Source organism: Esox lucius, chromosome 23 (genome assembly GCF_011004845.1).
Source record: "Esox lucius isolate fEsoLuc1 chromosome 23, fEsoLuc1.pri, whole genome shotgun sequence".
Lineage (NCBI taxonomy): Eukaryota > Metazoa > Chordata > Actinopteri > Esociformes > Esocidae > Esox > Esox lucius.
Window position 1 is genome coordinate 24,957,540 of NC_047591.1, and position 27,815 is coordinate 24,985,354.

At 42.1% G+C, this 27,815-nt stretch overlaps 1 protein-coding gene across 2 annotated transcripts in view; it reads right to left on the reverse strand.

The window, feature by feature from the left end:
* The window catches only part of cntfr (ciliary neurotrophic factor receptor), a 214,643-nt gene extending 209,868 nt beyond the window's left edge, over nucleotides 1-4,775 (reverse strand). Inside the window, exon 1 of one of the 2 annotated variants that reach the window (XM_020042725.3) lies at nucleotides 4,524-4,775. The gene's annotated coding sequence lies outside the window, so the exon portion shown is untranslated. The remainder of the gene's footprint in view (nucleotides 1-4,523) is intronic. The other variant, XM_013140250.4, reaches the window with a different exon arrangement.
* Nucleotides 4,776-27,815: the final 23,040 nt, after the last annotated feature.

Here is a 27,815-nt window from a genome sequence, read left to right on the forward strand (position 1 = left end):
CCCCCTACACACCCCCTACGCAAACTCACACACTCCCCTCTACACCCCCCCACACACACATCCCCCCACACACACCACCCCCCACCACATGCATTGTGTATTGCTATGTATATTAACACGCATTGTGTATTGCTATGTATATTAACACGCATTGTGTTTTAATATTTATATTAACACACATTGTGTTCTACTATTTATATTAACATGCATTGTGTTTTACTATTTATATTAACACGCATTGTGTTTTATTATTTATATTAACACGTATTGTGTTTTACTATTTATATTAACACACATTGTGTTTTACTATGTATATTAACACGTATTGTGTTTTACTATGTATATTAACATGTATTTTAGTTGTGTTTGATCTAGTTGCTGCCTAGTCACAGTCTGAGGGGATCTTAATAAATACTAATAGCCTAGAGGGCCCCTAAATGGTTCAGCAGTAAATCAGTTAGCTGCATTATTGCAAAACCATGGTTTGAATTCTGCTGGCAGATCAGCCTTGCAGTCCCGCCGAGGGCGAGGCAAATGGCTAGCTCCGACTGATTTTCCGGGCAATATGGTTGCCTTGCCTCGTCGCACTCTAACAACTCCCTGTGCCAGCGTGGGCACTTTTTAGGCCAATCAAGGTGGAGGGCTGGAGAATGCTCTCCTTCTGGCACATAAGTATTACAGTCCTGGCTTCCAGAACGGCTTTGGATGTGCTTCAGGACACACGTAGCTCTATATCGACTGTCCCGTCACTGGTGGGAGTTGCTGCAGATAACCAGGGCATTGGTCACAAATTGGATATCATACAACAAAATGAAAGTGATGTCAAAGGACAAAGTATCACCCCATAGTGGATACATAGTGGAAAATGTGAATTGAAGTGTAAATGCAAGTTAATGTACTGACAGATATCTACTGGTGAAGTAGTTCATGTGAGTATCAGAATATACAGCTGTACTTGGTAAGGTTGCTTTAGTGAGAAAGTGTTGGATCACGTCCAACAAAAGCCCACTAATTAATTTCTCAGTGGGAAGTATTGCCACTCTGACTCAGACAAATATAGCCTAGCAGGGCTAAACACAGATAGCCAAACTAGGCCTTGGATGGGAAACTTGAAGGGGAGATTAAACCTGCTAAATAAACGTGTTTGTTCCCTCTCTGCCTTCATTTAACAGCAGCACTCTTAAAAGACACCTCTGAGCTCTCATACACACACACACACACACACACACACACACACACACACACACACACACACACACACACACACACACACACACACACACACACACACACACACACACAGCACCAAGGTCTAAAGACAGGCACACTCAGAACTGAGGCACTGTGTGAAGAGATAAAGCCTGCTAAGCATGTGAGTTGTTAGACAGCCGCGAGTGAAGGAGACAGTTCCTGTTCAGTCATCTCCTCAGTCTCTGGGTTCAGTCATCTCCTCCATCTCTGGGTTCAGTCATCTCAGTCTCTGGGTTCAGTCATCTCAGTCTCTGGGTTCAGTCATCTCAGTCTCTGGGTTCAGTCTTCTCCTCAGTCTCTGGGTTCAGTCATCTCCTCAGTCTGTGGGTTCAGTCTTCTCCTCCGTCTCTGGGTTCAGTCATCTCCTCAATCTCTGGGTTCAGTCATCTCCTCAATCTCTGGGTTCAGTCTTCTCCTCAGTCTGTGGGTTCAGTCATCTCCTCAGTCTCTGGGTTCAGTCATCTCCTCAGTCTCTGGGTTCAGTCATCTCCTCAGTCTGTGGGTTCAGTCTTCTCCTCCGTCTCTGGGTTCAGTCATCTCCTCCGTCTCTGGGTTCAGTCATCTCCTCCGTCTCTGGGTTCAGTCATCTCCTCCGTCTCTGGGTTCAGTCACCTCCTCAATCTCTGGGTTCAGTCATCTCCTCAATCTCTGGGTTCAGTCATCTCCTCAGTCAGTGGGTTCAGTCATCTCCTCAATCTGTGGGTCCAGTCATCTCAATCTGTGGGTCCAGTCATCTCCTCAGTCTGTGGGTTCAGTCATCTCAGTGTCTGGGTTCAGTCATCTCAGTGTCTGGGTTCAGTCATCTCAGTGTCTGGGTTCAGTCATCTCGGTGTCTGGGTTCAGTCATCTCGGTGTCTGGGTTCAGTCATCTCGGTGTCTGGGTTCAGTCATCTCGGTGTCTGGGTTCAGTCATCTCGGTGTCTGGGTTCAGTCATCTCGGTGTCTGGGTTCAGTCATCTCGGTGTCTGGGTTCAGTCATCTCAGTGTCTGGGTTCAGTCATCTCCTCAATCTCAGACATCCTCACTGAACCAACTTCCAATTTGTACTCTTTGTGTATGTTAGGGTGGGAACCATGGATCTCTCTGACCCCCCCCCCCCCCCGTCTGATCATTTGTAACCCTGACATCTGGTTGAGCATGTTGCTCTAGAGAGTAAGTATGTTAAGGGAAATATTATCACAGTTTTACTTTACCTTTGTTCTGTTTCAACCATAAACACAGTTGTGAGGTAAGAAGATGAGAATGAAGAGCCAGAAGGGGAGAAATTACCAGATAATTAACTAGGGAGTTGAAACTGAACACCTCCAGCGATCTGTGACCTAAATGCCTTATGGGGACTGATGTTAAGTAATACCATGTATAGGGAATATGGTAGTAGTATAACAAATATATAGGTAGACTCCATAGAAAAGGTACACCAGGTCTCTTCTCTGAAACAAAGGCACCTTGCCTCCTTTGCTAAATTCTTGAATCTTTTACTTGCATCCATCCCTAAAGACATCAATCCTTTACCTAACCCATTCATCCTTCCCTAGAGTTTAGTCAACTTATTTAAACACTTCTCCTTCCATAGACCCCGTTCCTAACCCCTCTCACCTTCTATCCTTCCCTATAATCCTCACATTCTTCCATAAAGCCATGCCTCTTACACCCTAAAACCTGTGCCTTGTTTGCTAAAACCTAATTTCCTTCCCCAAACCTTTGCCTACTTAAGAAAAATGACGGACAGGTTGGCTGACTGGCTAGCTGGCTTACTGAATGGCTGGCTGACTGACTGGCGGATTTACTGACTGACTAGATGACTGACTGACTGAGGTGAAGGATTAGGTGGGAAATGAGGTGGGGAATGAGGTGAATGAATGAGGTGAAGGATGAGGTGAAGGATGAGGTGGGAACTGAGGTGAGGAATGAGGTGGGGACTGAGGTGAGGAATGAGGTGGGGACTGAGGTGAGGAATGAGGTGAAGGATGAGGTGAAGGATGAGGTGGGGATTGAGGTGAAGGATGAGGTGAGGGATGAGGTGAGGAATGAGGTGAAGGATGAGGTGGGGATTGAGGTGAAGGATGAGTTGGGGAATGAGGTGGGGAGGACCCTACAGAGTGTCCTGCTACTTCAACATGGTATGAAACTAAAAGTCATGAGACACAGGAACATTAAGCCCCTCTGGGCTAGGGTATTGGGTTGGGGTATGGGGTTGGGGTATTGGGTTGGGGTATTGGGCTGGGGTATGGGGTTGAGGTTGTTCCTAACAAATCCCACTCTTCCCAGATCACATACTGGAGACACATCCCAACACTCGCCTAATGACCAGCTCCCTGCCAGAAACCCCAGAAATGTGCTCCTAAAAAAGAGAAATGTGCTCCTAAAAAAGGAAATGTGCTCCTAAAAAAGGGAAATGTGCTCCTAAAAAAGGAAATGTGCTCCTAAAAAAGGGAAATCCATAAACTGAGAGAAAGCCACAGCAGAGATACAACAGACAAAAAAGAACAAAAAAAGAAGCCCAACAGAGGAGGAGAAAGACGGGATTTCCGCTAAAACTAATCAATCAGAGGATGATAATGGGTTCCATGCTGAAGTGTTGACATGGGTCAGCCCGTACCCTGACCTCCATACCCTGACCTCCGTACCCTGACCTCCGTACCCTGACCTCCGTACCCTGACCTCCGCCACGAGGCCATGGGGAAAGAAAGAGCCACACAACTGATTCCACAGCTAATTGTCTGGCCAGTGTCAGGGCTTTCAATGGCCTCCCCTCACTCACTAACCCTGCTCTTTACTCTCTATGTCTCTCCTAGCGCTCGGCTCCCTTCTCTCTGCATCCACTTTGTAACATTGCAGCCAGAGACAGATAGAGGGAGAGGGATGGAGGGAGAGAGGGAGGGAGGGATGGAGAGAGAGAGAGAGAGGGAGAAACGGAACTGCTTTTTTGTGATAGCAAGCTGCAGCTGAGCAAAGTGTGTTTCATTAACAGCAGCTCAGAGACGCTGACAGCAACTCAACCATTTCCATCTGAATACATTCAATAGATCACTAAGGATCAGCGTGTGTTTCAATGAATCAGACCCAAGACACTGAAGCTCCAGATAAAGCAGGATCATAGAAGCACTAGTTCCATGAGATCCGGCTCCGCTGTGTCTCCATCCATCCTGCAAGCTACTACTGAAAACATGTTGTCATAACGACTAGAGGATCCATAGGTTGAATCCTGTCACCTCTCCCTCCACAACCACCACCCAACCAGGGACACAAACAGAGACAAAGCATGGACTCACTTCAGATGTGGTGCTTCTTTCCGGGGCTGTCACTCCTGTCCTCCCGTCCTCTGTAGCTATGTATGTGTGTTGCTCCAATCCTGAAAGTTGCAGTGCTGTAGATAGGTAGGTGAATGTGTGTGTGTGTGTATGCAGGACAAGCTGTGAGCTGTGTGCCTCTCTCAGTGTCTGGCTCTGCTCTGGCTGAGGAGACTAAAGCATTTTAAACGGCTCCTCTCCCCATGTGACCAGCCCAGCCAGCAAAGACAGAGAGAGAGACAGAGAGAGAGAGAGAGACAGAGAGAGAAGGCAGGAAAACATTAGCATCCAACTGGCTCTCTGTGACCATACACCACCCTCTAGCCACCAATCATGGTACTGCAGGAAAACGCAAAGAGTATGAAACACAGAAAGAGGGAGACAACAAGACAGAAAAAGAAACAGGGAGAGAGAAAGAGACAGAAAGAGACAGAGAGAGAATGTGGGAGGGAGGGAAAGAGGGATAGAGGGTCAAGAGTGGGAGAAACAGAGAAAAAGAGAGGGAGAAAGAGAGAGGTAGGTAACAGACAAAGAGAGAGAGAGCAATGAGAGAGAGAAAGAAAGAAAGAAAGAGGGAGAAAGACAGGGGTAGGGGAACATATAGAGGAAAAAAGAGGAGAGAGAGAAACAAAGAGAAACATAGAGGGAGGGAAACAAAGAAAAATCGAGAGAAACAGAAAAAGAGACATACAGTACATGCTCACAAAAACACTCACACATGAATCCACACATCATGAATCCATAGATCATGAATCCACAAATCATGAATCCAAAGATCATGAACCCACACATCATGAACCCACACATCATGAATCCAATAGATCATGAATCCACACATCATGAATCCACACATCATGAATCCACACATCATGAATCCATAGATCATGAATCCACACATCATGAATCCATAGATCATGAATCCATAGATCATGAATCCACACATCAATAATCCACACATCATGAATCCATAGATCATGAATTCACACATCATGAATCCATAGATCATGAATCCATAGATCATGAATCCACACATCATGAATCCACACATCATGAATCTATAGATCATGAATCTATAGATCATGAATCTATAGATCATGAATCCACACATCATGAATCCACACATCATGAATCCACACATCGTGAATCCACACATCGTGAATCCACACATCATGAATCCACACATCATGAATCCACACATCATGAATCCACACATCATGAATCCATAGATCATGAATCCACACATCATGAATCCATAGATCATGAATCCATAGATCATGAATCCACACATCAATAATCTACATATCATGAATCCATAGATCATGAATTCACACATCATGAATCCATAGATCATGAATCCATAGATCATGAATCCACACATCATGAATCCACACATCATGAATCCACACATCATGAATCTATAGATCATGAATCTATAGATCATGAATCCACACATCATGAATCCACACATCATGAATCCACACATCATGAATCCACACATCGTGAATCATTTACAACAGATTTTCAAATCAATTAGAAATGCTCACACCATAATTATCCTACAGCACACTGCATTCCCTGACACAAGCATGGTCAGTACTGTGTTAGAATGAATCCCCCCCAATCAATACAATTCAAGGTACAAAGAAACCAATTTGTAGAAATATAGTATTTACAAATATATTACTATGTTGTATGGGTTATGAACTTACACTGACACTGTTCCTAATATATTATGTTGTTTGGGTTATGAATGGATTATGAACCTACACTGACACTGTTCCTAATATATTATTTTGTATGGGTTTTGAATGAATTATGAACCTACACTGACACTGTTCCTAATATATTACTATTATGTATGGGTTATGAACTTACACTGATCATAATATATTACTATGTTGTATGGGTTATGAACTTACATTGATCATAATATATTAATATGTTGTATGGGTTATGAATGTATTATGAACTTACAGTGACACTGTTCCTAATATATTACAATGTTGTATGGCTCTTAACCCCATGTCCTGTTACTTGCTCTGTATGCTCACCACACACTTTCTCTCACTCTCTCTCATTCCATTAGTCTCCCAATCAGCCAGCCAGTCAGTTACTCAGACTGTCAGTCAGAAAGTCAGTCAGCCAGGCAGTCACCAAGACAACCAACCAGTCAGTCAGTCAGTCAGTCAGTCAGTCAGAATAAGGAGCTCAAAGGTTCTGCTATGCTAATGCCCCTGAAGCTAGTCCTCCACAGATAAACACACATGGTGTACATTTACAAATCAATATGGAGAGAGACAGAGACACTCTGCATAAAACATGAGGAGACAGAAGGAGGACAAGAGAGGAGAGGAAGAAGAGCAACGGAAAGGCGAGATAGGAGAGAAGAGGGGAGAAGAGAGGAAATGAGAGGAGGTGAGGGGGAGGGGGGTGGAGAGCAAAGAGGAGGACAGGGGAGGAAACGAAGAGAAGAGGGGAAAGGAGAGGAAATGTGGGGGGAGAGCAGAAGAGACATAAGCCCAGTTATTACTGAACATTAAGCCTCCTTCAAACCCAGGAAGTCTACAGTCTAAATGACAGAATGCAGTCTGTGGTAGGGATGTGCATGACAAATATTTTCACTGTGGATAATTCCTCAGTTTTTGTCATCGAATAGTTGACCCCACCCACTTGTGCCAAAAAGCAAGGTACTAAATTGGAAAAAATGAATGTAAATTGTAATGTTATGCAATAAATTCAACGTTGTATTTAGAAATGTAGTTAACAACCTCAATAACATTTTAGTATAAACAATTAGGCTAGACATACTTTTACTCAGGAGACTTTCAGATTCAGAAATGCCATAACAGCAGCAAACAACCTAATGCACAGGCCTGTCAGGTCGTTAGTATTTCATAACAAGTGATTTATTTCAAATTATTGTTACAAGCTTTTCCAATTAATTACAATTGCAAATGAACTATAACTGTCTTAAAGAAATGCACATTGACTCTCATGAATTAGCGCAGATATATATATGAATTGCCTTACATTAGCTAACGTCTTTGTGTCAATGTTTTCTGGCCATAACAACAAAATACAAAATGTATCAGATATAAACAGCAATTTTTTATACACAGTCCCTTAAAACTATACTTTCCAAATTAAACTACAAATATATAGACTAACAGAGTTACAGTCTGCATTAAATTAAACAAACCTACCGATGTGTTCCAGTTAATTAAAAAAAGAACCTTGGAGGACAGCTTAATAGGAATAAATTATATAAAATGAATGAACAAAAAACCAAAAAACTCTGGCTAGCGCATCCATATATACGAGGTCTTAACAAACATGTAAAGAACCACAAGGCAATGTCCATATTATTATGACCAATTATTTATTGTTTTTAAAAAATGTACATGTCCACATGCTCTGGGAGTTGATGAGTAGGCTTATGTAGTCTGTTGACTATCAGGCCCGCAGCCAAGAAAAACCTTTCAGCCTGTAGTTGCCGGGATGCACAGGTATTCTTTGCTAGCCGTGATAATTTCCTGTACTTGGCCGTTAAACAGATTTGTTTATTCTATAAGAAATAAACCGTCATTACTGTCGCCAAGTGAGTCAATTGGTAGTATGATTTATTTTTGTCACTTTCTAAAATTAGATTGACATAAATAACATGACATCACTTATCCCTGTACTTCAGATAACCATGACATGATTTATTTTTTACAAAGAAACAAAATGCCTACTTTCTGAAAAGCAGGTGCAATTTCAAATAGCAAGTACCAACTATTTATTGTTAAATAGAGGTATCTGAAAAGTTTGATTGTCATTTCTTTAGCTACATGTCCACTCTGCCTTTCTCCACGGGGGGTGTGCGTGGGGGGAATGTGTGTGGGGGGAGTGTGCGTGGGGAGTGTGCGTGGGGGGAGTGTGCGTGGGGGGAGTGTGCGTGGGGGGAGTGTGCGTGGGGAGAGTGTGCGTGGGGGGAGTGTGCGTGGGGAGTGTGTGTGGGGAGTGTGCGTGGCGGGAGTGTGCGTGGGGAGTGTGTGTGGGGGGAGTGTGCGTGGCGGGAGTGTGCGTGGGGGGAGTGTGCGTGGGGGGAGTGTGCGTGGGGAGTGTGCGTGGCGGGAATGTGCGTGGCGGGAGTGTGCGTGGGGAGTGTGCGTGGGGAGTGTGCGTGGCGGGAGTGTGCGTGGCGGGAGTGTGCGTGGGGAGTGTGCGTGGGGGGAGTGTGCGTGGGGGGAGTGTGCGTGGGGGGAGTGTGCGTGGGGGGAGTGTGCGTGGGGAGTGTGCGTGGGGGGAGTGTGCGTGGGGGGAGTGTGCGTGGGGGGAGTGTGCGGGGGGAGTGTGCGTGGGGGGAGTGTGCGTGGGGGGAGTGTGCGTGGGGAGTGTGCGTGGGGGGAGTGTGCGTGGGGGGAGTGTGCGTGGCGGGAGTGTGCGTGGGGAGTGTGCGTGGGGGGAGTGTGCGTGGGGGGAGTGTGCGTGGGGAGTGTGCGTGGGGAGTGTGCGTGGGGAGTTTGTGTGGGGGGAGTGTGCGTGGGGGGAGTGTGCGTGGGGAGTGTGCGTGGGGAGTGTGTGTGGGGGGAGTGTGTGTGGGGGGAGTGTGTGTGGGGGGAGTGTGCGTGGGGAGTGTGCGTGGCGGGAGTGTGCGTGGGGAGTGTGTGTGGGGGGAGTGTGCGTGGGGGGAGTGTGCGTGGGGGGAGTGTGTGTGGGGGGAGTGTGCGTGGGGGGAGTGTGCGTGGGGAGTGTGGAGCGGGAGAAGCTATGAGTTGTGTTTCGTTGTTAGGTCCATGTCAGTAGTTTAAATTGTTTCACCTTCATCCCAATTGTCTACTCCTGTAACTTTTCCTAGTTTAACACCCAAGACTAGCTCTTCTGTAACTTTTCCTAGTTTAACACCCAAGACTAGCTCTTCTGTAACTTTTCCTAGTCTAACACCCAAGACTAGCTCTCCTGTAACTTTTCCTAGTCTAACACCCAAGACTAGCTCTCCTGTAACTTTTCCTAGTCTAACACCCAAGACTAGCTCTCCTAATTTCATTTTTTCTGTAGACCCTAAACCATGACATAAATCATCTCTGTAGCCTCTAAACCATGACACTTGAATAACCTCTTTGGTCCGTATGGCTTGTTTATCCTCTCAGACCAGCACATATTACAGCAATGGTCCATTAAGCTACGATAAAGATCCTCCATGCCACAGAAGGCTGGGTCAGCATTGGTCAAAGTCTTTATGATTCATTAAACTATGAGGGCATCTGAGGAAAGTGATTTCCTGAACCTCGTCTGACCTTCACAATGCCACTCAATATTTAACCAGGAGACCACAGAGGAGGACAAATTGATCTGTTTGTGTGCATGTGTGCGCGCGCGCGCGTGTGTGTGTGTGTGTGTGTGTGTGTGTGTATAGCTCAAATGCTAGTTAAGGCATGACATAAAAATAAATTTACTGATAGTAACTATACCAGCCCTTATTCAAAAACTAGCCTGGGTAGAGCAACGACTGGACCACACATGTAAGCTGACTTGTTGCGGCGGGAATCAGCTTTAATTCGGGGTGAAGTGCGCGATTTGTTGGAAAAGCGCAGCTAATATACGTCTTTCATTGAAAAGGTTTTACTGGGGCAATGCTATTCTTGTGCTATAGCCTATAAGGCTTCCAGAGCTTTAATATGTCAAGGAAAGACAGACAACCCCAGGCTTCCACACCTAAGGTCAAAAACCATCACACAATACCCCTTTAAGGAACTGTACCTTTTCAACAGCCCAGTAATTCACAGTGGTTTGGAGAAAACATCTGTATGTCTTGTGATCCCTAAATAAATTCATTATGTCAGATTTTACTGTCTGTTGCAAACCATCGTTAATTCTTTCATGAAACCGATTCATATGTATGGGCTTATAAATTTTATGTTTGATACGTTCCTGATGAGACATTTGACTGAAAACGTTGTTTTAACTTCAAGCTTTTTAATTAAAACATTGTATCTGGTCTTGTTGCACCACCAAGAATCAGTTCCTTTAACAAACAAACAGCAACATACTGTTTACAACACAAAAACACATCCTCTGAGCGTTTTACGCTTGACATTTTCCTTCACTAATGAATTTATTGATTGTAAATGTACACAACAACCAGTCATAAATAAACCATTCTGCCTGCCCGTGACAAGCAGAATGGGAGGACTGGTGTTTTGTTCTCAGCGAGAGGTTTCCTGTTTCAGTAGATGAAAAGAATGTCACAACAGAATCTCAGAGGCATCAAAAGACAGAGACAACACGCACCAAAGGTTTCATTCAATATTCAAATGTCACATACTTGACAGACATTGTTCTAGTTAATCCCTGGGAGAAGGAAAACAGAGGCTTCTGCTGGAGCAGCACAGAAACCCACAGGCAGCCGCTGGCATAGCCCAAGACAATACACACACTGCTATTGTTGGAGTATCAATAGTATACCCTTTTATTAAGCTTATTTGAGGCCCAAAGTGTACCTGAAATTCATGTGTGTAACTCTGTCCTTCACATAATTCCTGCATTTATGTGAATTGAACCCAGACAGCACCAGCAGTAACCACGCAACCTTTATAATTACCAGATATCATTCATATCTGAATTGTGCAGTTGGCAGTATAACCCACTGTTTGCATTTGGCTCAGATTTTCTCTGTATCAATACAGCTGAGAGTTTTGTCCTTCGGGGCTGACCCTCCTCATTGGACTCATAATCTCTCCTTCAGACTTTCAAAGGAATATTCAAAGTGTTGAAGTTGCTTTTGAAACATTTCTGTGGAGACACTTAAACCAACAAGTCCATCAACTCCATTGAAGATTAAATCCTTATTACTACTAAATACTAAATATTTCTCTGTCAAGCAGATCTGTGAAGTTTCTCTGCAGAATAAGATTAAGTCTGTTCCTCTCTATGTTTGCCAGGCAACAATTATTTTACACTCAGTCCTTAATCCCCTTTCAATGAAGTCCAATTAGAAATGGGAAAAACAATAAGTTGATTAAATACTCAGTCATTTTTATGAGAAAAACTGCAGAAAAATCAAGCATTGATCAACACAAGGAGAAATGTTAGATGGACTCCAAACACTGTTGGATGTTTGTTGACATTGTTCTAAACTGTACAGTTTGATTGTCCTGTAGACAACAGAGCAGGAATAAAAGGTTTACCTAGACGTACAATCTGTAGGATAACTGTATGACTTACTGTAGGATTATAATAGGATTACTGCATGACTTACTGTAGGATTATAATAGGATAACTGCATTACTTACTGTAGGATTATAATAGGATAACTGTATGACTTACTGTAGGATTATAATAGGATTACTACATGACTTACTCTAGGATTATAATAGGATAACTGCATGACTTACTGTAGGATTATAATAGGATAACTATATGATTTACTGTAGGATTATAATAGGATAACTGTATGACTTACTGTAGGATTATAATAGGATTACTGCATGACTTACTGTAGTATTATAATAGGATAACTGTATGACTTACTGTAGGATTATAATAGGATAACTGTATGACTTACTGTAGGATTATAATAGGATAACTGTATGACTTACTGTAGGATTATAATAGGATAGCTGCATGACTTACTGTAGGATTATAATAGGATAACTATATGACTTACTGTAGGATTATAATAGGATAACTGCATGACTTACTGTAGGACTATAATTGGATAACTGTATGACTTACTGTAGAATTATAAAAGGATAACTGTATGACTTACTGTAGGATTAGAATAAGATAACTGTATGACTTACTGTAGGATTATAATAGGATAACTACATGATTTACAGTAGGATTATAATAGGTTAACTGTATGACTTACTGTAGGATTGTAATAGGATAACTGTATGACTTACTGTAGGATTATAATAGGATGACGGTATGACTTACTGTAGAATTGTAATAGGATAACTGGGATGTATTTATGCTAGCAAAGGATTATTTTAGGACAACTGTAGGATTAGTAACTATATGATATTAATAGGATTACAGTATAACAGCAGGATTAGTCACTATATGATAATTGGATCACTGTATAACAGCAGGATTAGTAACTGTGTGAAAAGTAGGATTACTGCAGGATGAATGTAGAATTACTAACTGTATGGTTACTGTTGGATTATAATAGGAAACATGTAAGGATACTGTAGTCATTGTATGATAAGTGTAGAATAAGACAACTGTAGGATTACTGAAGGACAAATGTAAAATTAATAACTGTACACTTACTGTAGAATTATTTAAGGACAATTGTAGGATTACCGAAGGATCCAGACATTTAAAATAACTGTAGGATTACTGTATGCTTACTTTAGAATACCTGTAGAAAAACGATGGGATTATAGAAGGATTATTACTTTTGGATTAACTGTATGGTAACTGTACAATTACTAATTGCAGGGTGACTGTAGCTGTTAAAGGCTGCTTGGCAAGTAGCTCTCCTCTATACGAAAGCACCACGCAGGCTGTGAACCAATGGTTTCCTGCTTCAAAACACACAAGCTCCGTGACAATGAGTTGAACTACCTAAAGGCTGCCGCTTGGAAGACTCCATGTGTGACCTTCCAGGCTAATTGAAGAGTGGGTTTGCTGCTCTTTTTTAACTACCACAACCAGCCCTTCTTAACTAGCTGCAGAGCTACCTCAGGCATCGCTTGTTCTGATGCCATTTCCGGTGAGATTCAGCCAGTTGGGAATTTAAAGGAAGTTGGCAGTGCAAACAAACTGATTCAGATCGGTCAGTTTGGATGAACGTGTGAAGGATGTTTTGAAGTTACTTGTTTAACAATCAGATGAAAATGTAAGTTGGTGTGTTCATGCCACATTTAGTTACTTTAACTTAATGTGTTACTTTATAACACTTAAGTTACTGTAAATGAAATGCAGAATTCTGATCAAAATGACCATCCAACTGATTTGTTCTGGTGTCAGCCCCGTCGGTGAAAGACTAGCAGCCAGAGAGTGTCGTCATGAAGTTGCCACTTTCAGGGACATGCAAGATTTACTATTTCATTGGTTATTTAGAGTCACAACATCACTGATAAAGTCATACAGTATGTTGAAAGTCCCTTGCTGTATTCAATCTTCATGCTAGTACCAAGCTTGAACAAAGTCTGTTTTAGATTGTTGCAGAGGAACTCTCTCAGAAAGACCACAACGCACCTCTCTCATCCCTCACAGGATTACGGAACAGATTAAAACAACAAGACCCCAAAAAATTCTGATAAAATACTTAAGAAAAAGAACCTTTTAAAACCAGTGAAAACCAGAGTCAACCACATCTCCACTCTTAACACATTCCTGCTGGTGAGCCCTGCTGTTGGGGAAATGTGTTAAAGCGAGGCCCCTGTCTGAGGATATTTAGGCCTTTCAAGGAGATGAAACATGATCTAACCTCAGCAGAGCAGAGTCTGAGGGGCCGATCGTAGCTCAGATCTGACAGGCCTTGCGGTCGACTGTTCATTAGCACACTGCCTCTGCATCCCAAATGGAAACATATTCATTGAAACTACTTTTCACAAGACTCCTATGGGCCCTAGTCTAAAGTAGTGCATATTATAAAGAATAGGGAGCCATTTTTAATGCAGCCTACAATCCCACGAACGCCTCCACACCAGATTCACATAATCCTGGTCTGCTTTCACATGCAGCTGGCTAATGAATGTCAATATCTTGGTTGCAATGATTTCGCTGTTTAAATGAAAGATTATGGGTGCCAGTGGTTTGAATCCATGGCTGCAAGTGCCTATCCCAGTGTCTTTTTCACCTCTGGGGTTGTGGTTGTGGTTGAGTAGTGGAACAGCATGGGAGATGGGGGGGTTGTGGTTGAAGAATCTGGTAGACCAACACCCTTGTTGGTGCTGCCAACACCCGGATCGTGGGTTCATGTAACGAAGTCATATTGGATAAAAGCGTGTCTGGTAAATGGCATATATTATTACTCTATTGTGCATGCAGGGAGGCTTGAGGGGCGGTTGACGCACTTTGTGGTTTGCAAGAGTGAAGGGCTGAGGGACTGAATGGCTTTAAGGTTCCATTCTGGAAGTATTGGACCAGGTCAGGGTGTGGGCATAGATGGGTTGGTTGGGGTTAGAGTGAAGTTCAGGGTGTGGGCATAGATGGGTTGGTTGGGGTTAGAGTGAAGGTCAGGGTGTGGGCATAGATGGGTTGGTTGGGGTTAGAGTGAAGGTCAGGGTGTGGGTGTAGATTGGTCGGTCGGGGTTAGAGTGAAAGTCAGGGTGTGGGCATAGATGGGTTGGTTGGGGTTAGAGTGAAGGTCAGGGTGTGGGCATAGATGGGTTGGTTGGGGTTAGAGTGAAGGTCAGGGTGTGGGCATAGATGGGTTGGTTGGGGTTAGAGTGAAGGTCAGGGTGTGGGTGTAGATGAGTCGTTTGGGGTTAGAGTGAAGGTCAGGGTGTGGGTGTAGATGGGTCGTTTGGGGTTAGAGTGAAGGTCAGGATGTGGGTGTAGATGGGTCGTTTGGGGTTAGAGTGAAGGTCAGGATGTGGGTGTAGATGGGTCGTTTGGGGTTAGAGTGAAGGTCAGGGTGTGGGTGTAGATGGGTCGGTTGGGGTTAGAGTGAAGGTCAGGGTGTTGTTGGACGTAGTATCACGTTATGGAGGAAGAGTCAAAGCCCTTTCAGTAAGTCAATAGCAAATCCAATAGAAACCAATCCTTCAATCAGGAAGTGATTTATGTGGCTTAGCAACACTGTTTCCACATTTTACAGCCCTAGAGCACCATGGGTAATACAGAGCAGAGCCCAGACGGAACGCTCACACATTCCCAGCACTTAATTGGCTCCACGTTATAACATAATGGCTTCCTGTGATTCCTCCACCACTGACCACGGTTAAGTGGATGGCAGGAGGAGGAGGTCTGGGAACCAGTTGGGTTTGGACCAGCCATTCGCTTTAAAGGGTTTTTCCAACTGAATAAAAAGCTTCAGTTCATTATGTCTGACTTAAACATGGCACCAAATTTCCTGTATAGCGGTAATCAGAGGTAGTGAACTATACCGAGAATATTCTGCCATTGGTGTGGGATGTTTGGTTCCATCAGCGGTATGAGGGTTTACTGCTGACTTAAATGGCATCTCTCTGTATACTACAGCACCACAAGACTCTAACCATGAGGAGAACCGTACAGCACTACCACATCCCCAATGACAAGCTGTTGCCCTAGCCAGCGCACTACTTCTGACTAGAGCCCTACGTGGTGAAGACATTATGAAGATGACCCACCCTCTGGATTTCTGGAGCTTCTACATAGGATGACAACATTTATTGAGTTTGTATCCTGATAGTTTCTATTTTGATAGTTATGAGAGAATATGGAGAGAAAAGGCTCTTTTGAATTCTCTTCAATTCTGTCTTTACTGTGACCTAGAAAGTAGTAACATGGAAAGTTAAAACGGTTGGGAATACATTCTCTCAGGAATCGGGAAAAGACTTTCATTCCAATGGGGAAAACACAACCACTTTGTCTGAGTGGCCACTATTGCAGATAAATAAAAAACAGTTTTTCAACAAAATATTTAACGTTTCTCAGGGAACAACTAGGTGGAAATGCTTTATTCCAATAGCAAAATGATTCCCTCACCCCCACAGGCCACTATTGAGCTTTGCAGAAAAGCAGCCAGTTGGTAATGCAAGCTGAAATTAGATGAAGAGTTAGCGATTGACACACTGCCTTATTGGAAAACATATATTGAAGGTAGAATGTTTATTCTTTCTGTAGAGTTTCTGTGTCAGCCGGAAGCATGCTGGGTTAGTCAGGCAGGGAGTAGGACGCTGTGGAGGAAGGAGCTATATCTGGTCTGAAGTGTGCCCTATGTGGGGAAAGGGTACCATTTATGACACGTCTGTAGAGGAGGACGATGTGGAGGAGGAAGCTATATCTGCTCAATCATATGTATAGGGATTTTACATTTATGGGATTACTTGTATTACTGCTTTGTTGGCAGTAAGAATTTTGGTCACTTTGCTCCATCTAATGCACATTCAAACTCTAAAGTAGCTCACCACAGAGGAAATAGCGTGTCATTTGGGATACAGCCATGTACTGTAGAGTAGGACATTGTGAATGTGGGAGCTAGAAAAGGACCAGAGTGTGTTTAAGAAATGGGGAGAGAAATGGGAATGTCTCCAGCATCTAGATCAAAGGTGTTGACAAGGGATACATCTGGTCTCCCAGAGAAAACGGATATTTGGGGATGGATGACGTTTTACCGGTTTCCTCTAAGGAAATATTTTAGGGACCAACATTTATTTGTAATAAATGGGGTTCTACTTAAAACCCTGAACAGCTTAATAACCTTTTTAGGTAATTTTTTGTCTTTTTTGATGATTTTTTCTTAAAATGGTGTGAATTGTTCATAGAGGCTTCTAGATGCCATTAATATTCAGATTTTTAAATTGCTCTACATCAGGGCTGTCCAACCCTCTTCCTGGAGATCTACTGTCCTGTAGGTTTTCTCTTCAACTCCATTTGTGACTAACCTAATTAAGTTTTTAATCCAGCTAATTATTACAATCAGATATGCAAAATTAGAGTTGGAGAGAGTTTACAGGACAGTAGGTTTCCAAGGTTAGAACGCGCTGCTCTACATAGAGGGGTCTTCCTACAAGCAAAAACGGTAAACAGAAGAGGACCAACTGAAGGACTGTATGTGGTCCAACTTAGAACCTTATTCTAAGTCAGATATGCATGTTCCTTTTAAGGCTGGATTCTATACAGTGAAAGGATGAAATGTCACCTTCTCATTGGTCCCTAATGGTGTCATCTTCAAATAATGAGATTAATAATTGTAATCAAAATGATATATACATACAACATACCAGGTATAAATCAATGACAAAATACTGTTATATAAAAACAAGAAAGAGAAACTAGGCGAGTCTAGTGGGGCTGGGCCTCGAGTAGAAGAGACCATGGTGAACCATGGAGGGGGTTTGCTGAGCAGCTGTTTATGGGCCAATGCCAGCTTTGTAGTGAGTGGCCAATACTCTGTTGAAATATATTGTATTGAATGCTATTTGCATATCACAAATGTACATTTAACGTCAAATAAAAAAACGATTACTATAGTAGCCTACCTATAATCAAAACAATGACCTTTAAATAGATACTTTCTTTTTTCATAATGATTTGGTTTCTGGTAACTAAATTCACTTGTTATTTTAAAATGAAACTTACTGTCTGTATACAACTCTTAGAACATTGGTGGTGGGAAAAATATGTATTTCACTTGTTTGTCAATCAACAAAATATATTTTTGTTATTAGCTTTTCACGTAATTAAAGAATTCACAAAGCCTTATCAAGCGCATTAGTTGGGAGAGAGCAATGTTTTGTTGTCCCCAATCTAACCTCCACTTCCTGGGTGACAGTGCAGCGTGTTTCAAGACAGAGTCCAACACTTGATATGATTAATGATGTTCGACATGTTGGTTGCAGTTCATCCGTCGTAACATAAACTGTTTTACTTTTGGCTTACTGTATGTAGCTACTGCAGCCAGTGAAGTTTTACATCTTATTGTTTGTAGCTACTGTAGCCAGTGAAGTTTTACATCTTACTGTATGTAGCTACTGTAGCCAGTGAAGTTTTACATCTTATTGTATGTAGCTACTGTAGCCAGTGAGGTTTTACATCTTACAGTATGTAGCTACTGTAGTCAGTGAAGTTTTACATCCCTGTTTCAAAACGTTTGGGACACTGGGTAAAATGCAAAGAAAAACAGAACGCAATGATGTGCAAATGATGCAACACAGTGGTAAACATGCCCCTGTCCCAACTTTTCTGAAATGTGTTGCTGGCATCAAATTCAAAGTGAGAATGTATTTTCCAAGAATGTTGTCTTGGTACTATTTTCTATTGAATATAAGTTTTAAATGATTTGCACATCATTGCATTCCGTTTTTTATTAGATTTTGCACAGGATCCCAAATTATTTAGAAACGGGGTTGTAGTTTATTCTCAACTAATCCTAAATTGTTTAATTCCTGTCCAGATTGGACATCAGGTCCCCTGTGTGGCAGACTGCGCCTCTAACCACTGTGCTATTAACAACACGTAGTCCTTTCTTACGCGGTCCAGCAGAAAGTATGTTTCAAACTAGCTACACAATAACTCAGATATCGTTTTACTTGAAAAGGCAGTCTGATGGCTAACCCCAGTCTTTAGAAATGAAAAATCTGCCATCATAACAATGATTCAATCCTGCAATCATCCACGCTTCATCCAATCAGCATCCAAACACATTCATCATCCAATCAGCATCAGAGGACATCTCATCAGTGTCCTTCAGGGGGAACGACCATCATACTGATTGGTAGATCCTTAGTGCGGCTACGCCTCTTAAATGGTACATTATTCCCTACAGTGCAATGCTTTTGATCAGAGGCTCATGGGTCCTGGTCTAAAATAGTGGACTACGCAGGGAATAGGCTGACATTTGATTCACAGCCAACACATTATCAGCAAGGTAGAGTCTGATATCTATTTCAGGGATAATGTAGTCTGCATAGAAAAAATACAGACGAATGTATCAATTTCCAGTCACCACTTCAGTGTCTCTCCACATGCATAATACGTTCCTGATTATAAATGTGTCATTAAAAGACAAATGTTAAGTTGTTGGATCACAGGCTGCATCTCGAAATGGATGCTGCTGGAAAATTAATGAATTACCGGCCAACTCTCGGAGCTGTCTGTTTATCTAACCTCTGGGTATTCTGGGATAGTAGTTAGTGCATAATAAACAGATAAAACCATCTCTATGGCCTCACATTGGCGGTGGAAGGCACAACGTACCTACAAACCATGTAAAGTGCTTTCAGGTATAAAATGTATTCAGAAATGCTAATCACGAGTGTCTCTTAATACATCTAATAGAATAATACCTCCTTCCCATCTCTCCCATGCCCATCTTTTCCCCTTAAAAGGCGCAGCACTGATTCCCTGAGGTAGCCCAGGAGAGAAACTATGATAATTCAGTTGGAAAGAGAGGTCTCCTTTAATAGGAATAAAACAGCATCATATTCCCTAAATAGTACACTACTTTAGACCCACAACCTATTCCCTAAATATTACACTACATTAGACCAGCACCTTATTCCCTAAATAGTACACTACTTTAGACCAGCACCCTATTCCCTAAATAGTACACTACATTAGACCAGCACCCTATTCCCTAAATAGTACACTACATTAGACCAGCACCCTATTCCCTAAATAGTACACTACATTAGACCAGCACCCTATTCCCTAAATAGTACACAACTTTAAACCAGTACCCTATTCCCTAAATCGTACACTACTACAGACCAGAGCTTATACTGTAGGCATCCGGTCAAAAGCAGTGCACTACAAAGGGAACAGGGTGTAATTTGACTGACTAACAGGAATAAGTGCATATATAGTCTACTGTGGAGGAACTGGAATATGTGCATACATAGTCTACTGTGGAGGAACTGGAATATGTGCATACATAGTCTACTGTGGAGGAACTGGAATATGTGCATACATAGTCTACTGTGGAGGAACAGGAATATGTGCATACATAGTCTACTGTGGAGGAACAGGAATAAGTGCATACATAGTCTACTGTGGAGGAACAGGAATAAGTGCATACATAGTCTACTGTGGAGGAACTGGAATATGTGCATACATAGTCTACTGCTTCAGGACCCTGTGTTCATACAGGTGACAGGGACAACACAGGAATTTATCTCAGCATGAGAGAGAGGATGGGAAGCAAGTTTCAGTACTTCCACAAGCTTTCAGCAGCCGTGTCCAAAAACGATACAGGACTCTTCCCCAAAAGAGACATTTGGTCACAGCATGACCTCCCCTGATAAAATAAAGGTTTAAAAATAAAAAAATACCCAGGCACAGCCTTCAGATTTAAAGTAGCAACTGTCATCCAGACAGTTGGCCTTCCGGAGGCTGGGGAACAGTACCATCCATCCAGCTGTCAGATAACATCACATCAGACTGCAGAACGGTTCACCCTAAGAGAAGGCCCCATGAGCTTTCTTTGGCTGTCCCTCTGGGGGGTGGTTCCAGGGGAAACCCTTTTACATTCTGTGTAGAAACATGTTCTACCAGAAACCCAACATACCATAGTTCTAACAGGAAACTAAAAGGGTTCTCCTTGGAACCAAAACAGAGGTCCCCACAGGGGACAGACAAATAAGCCTCATGGAACACTTTTCTGTGTGCATTGTTTTCTGCATGCTTTTATCCAACTTCTCACTGGTCCTTTCACTGGTCCTTTCATCTACTTTGTTCTGTATGTTTAGACTCCTACATACAGGGTTTTCCATGGAAGCAGACAGAGGTATCCAAGTGGCAGGTGTTCTGCTCCAATATGTGCTGAATCATATAGAATCACTGTGAACTGAACCATAGCGGGTGTTCTACTGCAATATGCTTCAATGTGTCCACTGCATTCCCAAGTGTATTCTGGGACATAGCCAATATAGATGAATTAGAAGAGTATAAGTAAGGAAAAGCAGCCTTGGGCTGGGACAGCTCATTGCAATCTCACATGTAGTGCATTATAAAGGGAATACGGTCCCATTTGAGAGACACACTCAGCCTCCTCAGACTGGGATAGTGAACAACACGGCCCCTCTGCCCTGACGGAGTCATCACTGTTCTAATCACACACTCAGTTACATTCACCTGCACAACATTCACATTACACATTACACATTACACATTACACATAACACATAACACATTACACTAAACAACACAATCTCTGGTTAGCTGGAGATGAAGACGTCAGGGCTTGCTGACCGGTAGAGCTGATGCATTTCAACTGAAGAACAAGTTGTAGAAGTCAGACAGGATAATTATGTTCAGTTCATGTTGACTTAGCTTATCCATTTCTAAAAACAAATATTGTGAAAACGAGAAGAATTTCAAGTGAAAATCTTTCCAGCAGTTAGAAAAAAATAAAAAAAAATAAGTAAGTATCTTACACATTTATTAGACCATTTTGAAATAATAGCAAATTTTCTACAAAATCCCTCAATTTAAATATGATCTAAAGTATTTTCACAGTTGTCTTTACAGCCGTTTCTCATTAGGCAGCTGTGTTTTTTTGTATTGTAAATGCATGCAGAAGAGAGCTGTCAATTTCTACATTTGATTGTAGTATTTTTGTTTGCATTTGGAGCCTGTTGCTGGTTTCTGACAGAATTAGGAACATATACATTTCAATGCAATCAGGCTGAAAATCTTGTGGCAATAAATCAGAAACAAATTCATAAACATAGCTACAACATAGGCAAACTAAAAACCTGTATGGTAGCTTTGAAATAATCTTAATGGCAATTTACCAGCAAGACCAAGTTAAACCTCTACAGTGGATCAGTAAAGAATGCTCACTGTAAGAGACATATCTATGGAACTGTATGTGAACAGATTTCCACTGTTGGTTACTGGAGCCTACCTGAAACAGGATACAGGGTCAGTTCCGTGACAGTGTCAAAGCCAGCCTGGACTGAACAGGTGTGTCAGTAGGAGCTGGTTTTGAAGACATTCCAGAGAAACACCCAAGGCAAGCAGGAATTAAAGACAGAAGCAGCACAGGCCTGAGAGAACATTAACAAGGAAGATACCCAGTACAGACCTGGCAGAACATCACCAGGGAAGATACCCAGTACAGACCTGGCAGAACATCACCAGGGAAGAAACCCAGTACAGACCTGGCAGAGCATCACCAAGGAAGATACCCAGCATCTGCTGATGTCAACAGGTGACAGACTTCAGGCAAGATACACAGTACAGGCCTGGCAGAACAACACCAGGGAAGATACCCAGTACAGACCTGGCAGAACATCACCAGGGAAGATACCCAGTACAGGCCTGGCAGAACATCACCAGAGAAGATACCCAGTACAGACCTGGCAGAACATCACCAGGGAAGATACCCAGTACAGACCTGGCAGAACATCACCAGAGAACAATACCCAGTGCAGGCCTGGCAGAGCATCACCAGGGAAGATACCCAGCATCTGCTGATGTCAACAGGTGACAGACTTCAGGCAAGATACACAGTACAGGCCTGGCAGAACAACACCAGGGAAGAAACCCAGTACAGACCTGGCAGAACATCACCAGAGAACAATACCCAGTACAGGCCTGGCAGAGCATCACCAGGGAAGATACCCAAGTACTAAACATGAATACTTTATTGTACATAATGCTAATCTGTCCGAATACTATTCGCACCCTAAAATGTCAGGGACAATCTCTGAAATGTCCAAAACGTGTTGTAATTTGTTAATGTTTCTTCTGATATGGATCAATACCCTGAAATTACAGCAGGCACTTAAATGCAGAGGCAAAAAAACAATGTCGCCTTCCAAATACTCTTAGAGCTCACTGTATTTGTTTGACAAATGGCTTTACTAAGTCAACATTAATTGAACACATCCCTCCAGGAAAACATTTCCCGCTGTTGAAATGCAGCAATACTGCAGGTATTGAACCAAAAACAGAATAATTCACTCTCCAAAATACTTCATCGTAAGTCTACAGACAAGTCCGGACAAGGCACGGACAAACCGTCTGGTCACAGTGATGTGGTTGTGGGAGATAGCCTCCCAGTGGGACAGCATTTTACACTTCCTGACACTTCCTGTCTCATACTACACACGTGGCTGTCATTACCCAGTGGACTAAAACACAGTATCTGTGCGGATGTTAGGAATTAGAGAGCTACATGAGTAGACTCTTTGAGATCCCAGTTAGAAATGGCGGTTTAGGACTTGGAATTTAGTCCCATATGTTTATGGTAGCATTTATAACTTGTTATAAAACTGTTGTTTTTGTTGCTAGGAGAAGCATATTAAACCTAAAAAAAAAGATGAAGATTTACGAGGCTTTTCATTGCCTTCGACAATTGAGACAACATTCTGAATATTTACAATAATATAATTTATTGTCTTAATATTATGTATGAAAAGTAGAGCGCAAGAATAATGTTTTGTGGGAAAATGGTTAATAAAGGTAGGAGTCAGCATCTAATTATCTCTTTCTATATGCCATTTAAAATATCTAACATGTATTTACAGACACAACTGCTGGTATCCAACGACAACACATCAGCCACAGAACCAGAACACTGAAGATGCAAGGAAAACTACATATCCAACTACATTTAGATGCTACTCTCTTTCAGGCTGTAGAGCCAGGCTGGAGCTAACATAGCCAGAGCCAACCAGCAGTTCACTGCTACAGACACAGGACGGTTTGTTCTGCACTAACCCGCGGGTGGTTCGCTTCACATATTTCTCAAAACAATTAATCTGGCCGGCTGTATTACACAATATCTTTGTGCTCTTCAATCTTTCAGGAAAACAGACACTCATTTGACCATGAAAATGACTTTGTTGAAATGTTGTTAACATAATAGTTCCATCAGTTTTGGGGTGTAGAGATGTATTAGTTTATAAACACACAGGCCTAATGTGGACAAAATAAATATATTCTAGAGGGTTAATCAAAGCCCGGCATTTAATGGACTGCACTGGAGGAGCCCCTGAGTTTGAAAAGTTGCTAAGCGCCAAAATAAAATGCCAAATAATAATTGGATTTTGCCAAGCAATAGATCATTCTTTCACAACATGTTAGTAGGAGGACATGAGGATGATCCCTGAAAACCCCACTGTTCCCAAATTTAGACGACTCTAAAATATTTCTCCAGTTTGTTGACCAAATGGCGCCCTACTTGTCTTGCACGCCATTGTCCAAAGCAGTGCACTATATAGGGAATAGGATGCGTATTGGGATTCAGATGCAGTTTGAATATGACCCTGAGCTAACATCCAGCTAACACAGGAGGAACTGCCAATAAAGACCTGGCAGAGCGACCTGTCATTAGTTATGTTAATTGATGGTCAATGAAGCATGTGGATGAGATGAGGCTACCGCAGTTGGGGTCATAAATAGACTTTGATTGAATTACTAAATCAAGAATTATCCTGAAAAAACGACCACCTGCCAGTAACACACCAAGCCATAAAGCATCTCAGATCATCAGTACTGACCTAGCATCCATCTTTCATAATGACAAAAGAGTCAAACCAGAATCTGAACCAGCACTTATCACCCTGGAATTGGCCCAAAACATGGAGCCAGATTGGTTTTTAAGAAATCTTTTAAACACTATAAAGAAACTCTGATAAGTCACATGATAGCGAGGCAGACTCAACGACTAAAACCACAAAGTTTAAATGATTAGTTTTCTAAATAAAATAAAAAAAGCCAAGCTGCTATAATATCACATCTTGATTCTTTCGAAGGCTGCTGGCCACTGCAGACAGTCTGGTTCATCAGTCAGTCAGCCAGTCTTGTTCATCAGTCAATCAGCCAGGCTGGTTCATTAGTCAGTCAGCCAGGCTGGTTCATCAGTCAGTCAGCCAGCCTGGGAACTAAATCACCTACTGGTACCAGTCATATCTTCCCTAACGCTGCAGAACTTCAGTATCCACGCCCACAGGATGTCAGGACCAATAAACAGTGGAAACAGAATAAACAGAAAAAACAAAGCTCCAAAGGCAAGGCCTGAAATATTCTATGGAGCGATCACAAAAAACAAGGTTCCAAAGGTTAGGCCTGGAAAACTCTATGGAGCGATCATAAAAAACAAGCCTTCAAAGGCAAGGCCTGAAATATTCGAGGGAGCGATCATAAAAAACAAGGTTCCAAAGACAAGCCCTGAAATATTCTATGGAGCGATCATTAAAAACAAGCCTCCAAAGGCAAGGCCTAAAATATTCAAGGGAGCGAACATTAAAAACAAGGCTCCAAAGGCTAAGTCTGGAATACTCTATGGAGCGATCAGAATTTATGTCTCAGTGGTTATGTGGACAATGAGGAGAAGATTTGCTTGTCATACTATATCGATAGTAAACATCTAAAAGCTAGCATAGCTCCATACTATATTGAGGCAAATGCACTGTTCATTTATTTACTTTTTTGTTGACAAGTTTAGCAAAACTTATGCATGACAGGTCAATAAATACAGAGCAGTCATAGTCATACATTTATGACCAAACAGTGAAAGACAAGCACTGTAGTTTTGAATTCCTCAACAATAGAGTGAAATAGGTGAAAACGTACTGCCATCCATCAATAACACCAAAGCACATAGTACCGAGGACCTGGATTGGGCTGGAAGCAGACACCATTGCCTTGTCAATTTTCTATCTTTAATCTAAGCCAAGCGGAAAGTGTCTGCCACAAGACCTGGAGGGAAGCCAAAGTCATTCCGTGACTCAACAATAGCAAAGTACCATTTAATTGTTCAAACAGCCGACTAAGTTTTGCTTATCAAACTTTATGAATAAAATGTGTTTGAACAAATACAATGTTTTTTCAGAGAAAACCAATTAAGAACAGACTTTTAGCATGCCAATAGGGAACTGCACTCTAAAGATTTTGCCTTGACACAAATGACTGAAGATTGGCTGGAAGAAAAAAGATAATTAGAAGATTATGGGAGTTGTTTTGCAAGAATTTTTACTTTCCATGATTTGAGAAAAAATTCTATGTATATAAATACACATATATATATATATATATATATATATAAGCTATTTGTTATGTTGATACATAACTGCAAATAAACTCACCTAAAGGATTATTAGGAACACCTGTTCAATTTCTCATTAATGCAATTATCTAATCAACCAATCACATGGCAGTTGCTTCAATGCATTTTGGGGTGTGGTCCTGGTCAAGACAATCTCCTGAACTCCAAACTGAATGTCAGAATGGGAAAGAAGGGTGATTTAAGCAATTTTGAGGGTGGCATGGTTGTTGGTGCCAGACGGGCCGGTCTGAGTAATTCACAATCTGCTCAGTTACTGGGATTTTCACGCACAACCATTTCTAGGGTTTACAAAGAATGGTGTGAAAAGGGAAAAAAAAAAAATAACCACTCGTTACAGCCGAGGTATGCAGCAAAGCATTTGTGAAGCCACAACACGCACAACCTTGAGGCAGATGGGCTACAATTTGCACAAGCTCACCAAAATTGGACAGTTGAAGACTGGAAGAATGTTGCCTGGTCTGATGAGTCTCGATTTCTGTTGAGTCATTCAGATGGTAGAGTCAGAATTTGGCGTAAACAGAATGAGAACATGGATCCATCATGCCTTGTTACCACTGTGCAGGCTGCTGGTGGTGGTGTAATGGTGTGGGGGATGTTTTCTTGGAACACTTTTGGCCCCTTAGTGCCAATTGGGCATCGTTTAAATGCCACGGCCTACCTGAGCATTGTTTCTGACCATGTCCATCCCTTTATGACCACCATGTACCCATCCTCTGATGGCTACTTCCAGCAGGATAATGCACCATGTCACAAAGCTCGAATCATTCCAAATTGGTTTCTTGAACATGACAATGAGTTCACTGTACTGAAATGGCCCCCACAGTCACCAGATCTCAACCCAATAGAGCATCTTTGGGATGTGGTGGAACGGGAGCTTCGTGCCCTGGATGTGCATTCTACAAATCTCCATCAACTGCAAGATGCTATGGATTCTAAAGAATGCTTTCAGCACCTTGTTGAATCAATGCCACGTAGAATTAAGGCAGTTCTGAAGGCGAAAGGGGTCAAACACAGTATTAGTATGGTGTTTCTAATAATCCTTTAGGTGAGTGTATATCTATAATGATCTAGATTAGAAAAAAGCTTTAAATCACCAGTGGAAAATGTAGCTTGGATGCTCTTGGTTACATTCTGGCTTTCTCTCTACAACCTTCACAATCTGAGGCCTAGTCCACATGTACAAGTGTATTTTTTAAAAATATTTTTTAATTTAATTCCCCAAACAAATTCCATCCACACAAGCACTGTTTTAAAAAAAAAACTAACCTAAAAAACGTCTTGGCCAATCAGAAGCCAGAAAAAAGTTATTACCAGTTCCAGTAGGCTTAAAACAGGCACTATTTTGTCTTCGTCCACCATTGCACAAAACTGCCTCATGTAAACAATGGAGATAATGTTTGCACACTCTGACGTCAAACAAAGGAGATAGCGGTGCACATTCGGGCGTGACAAGCCCAAAACTCAGTCTTCCCTGTCTACACGTCAACACTGAAAATTTTGTTTCTGAATAACTTCACCCTGGAAGGAGTTATTCAAAAGGTCAGTTTTCAGTGATCTAAAACACAGTTTGCGTGTGGATGAAAGACCAAAACGCATAGAAAAAACACTAC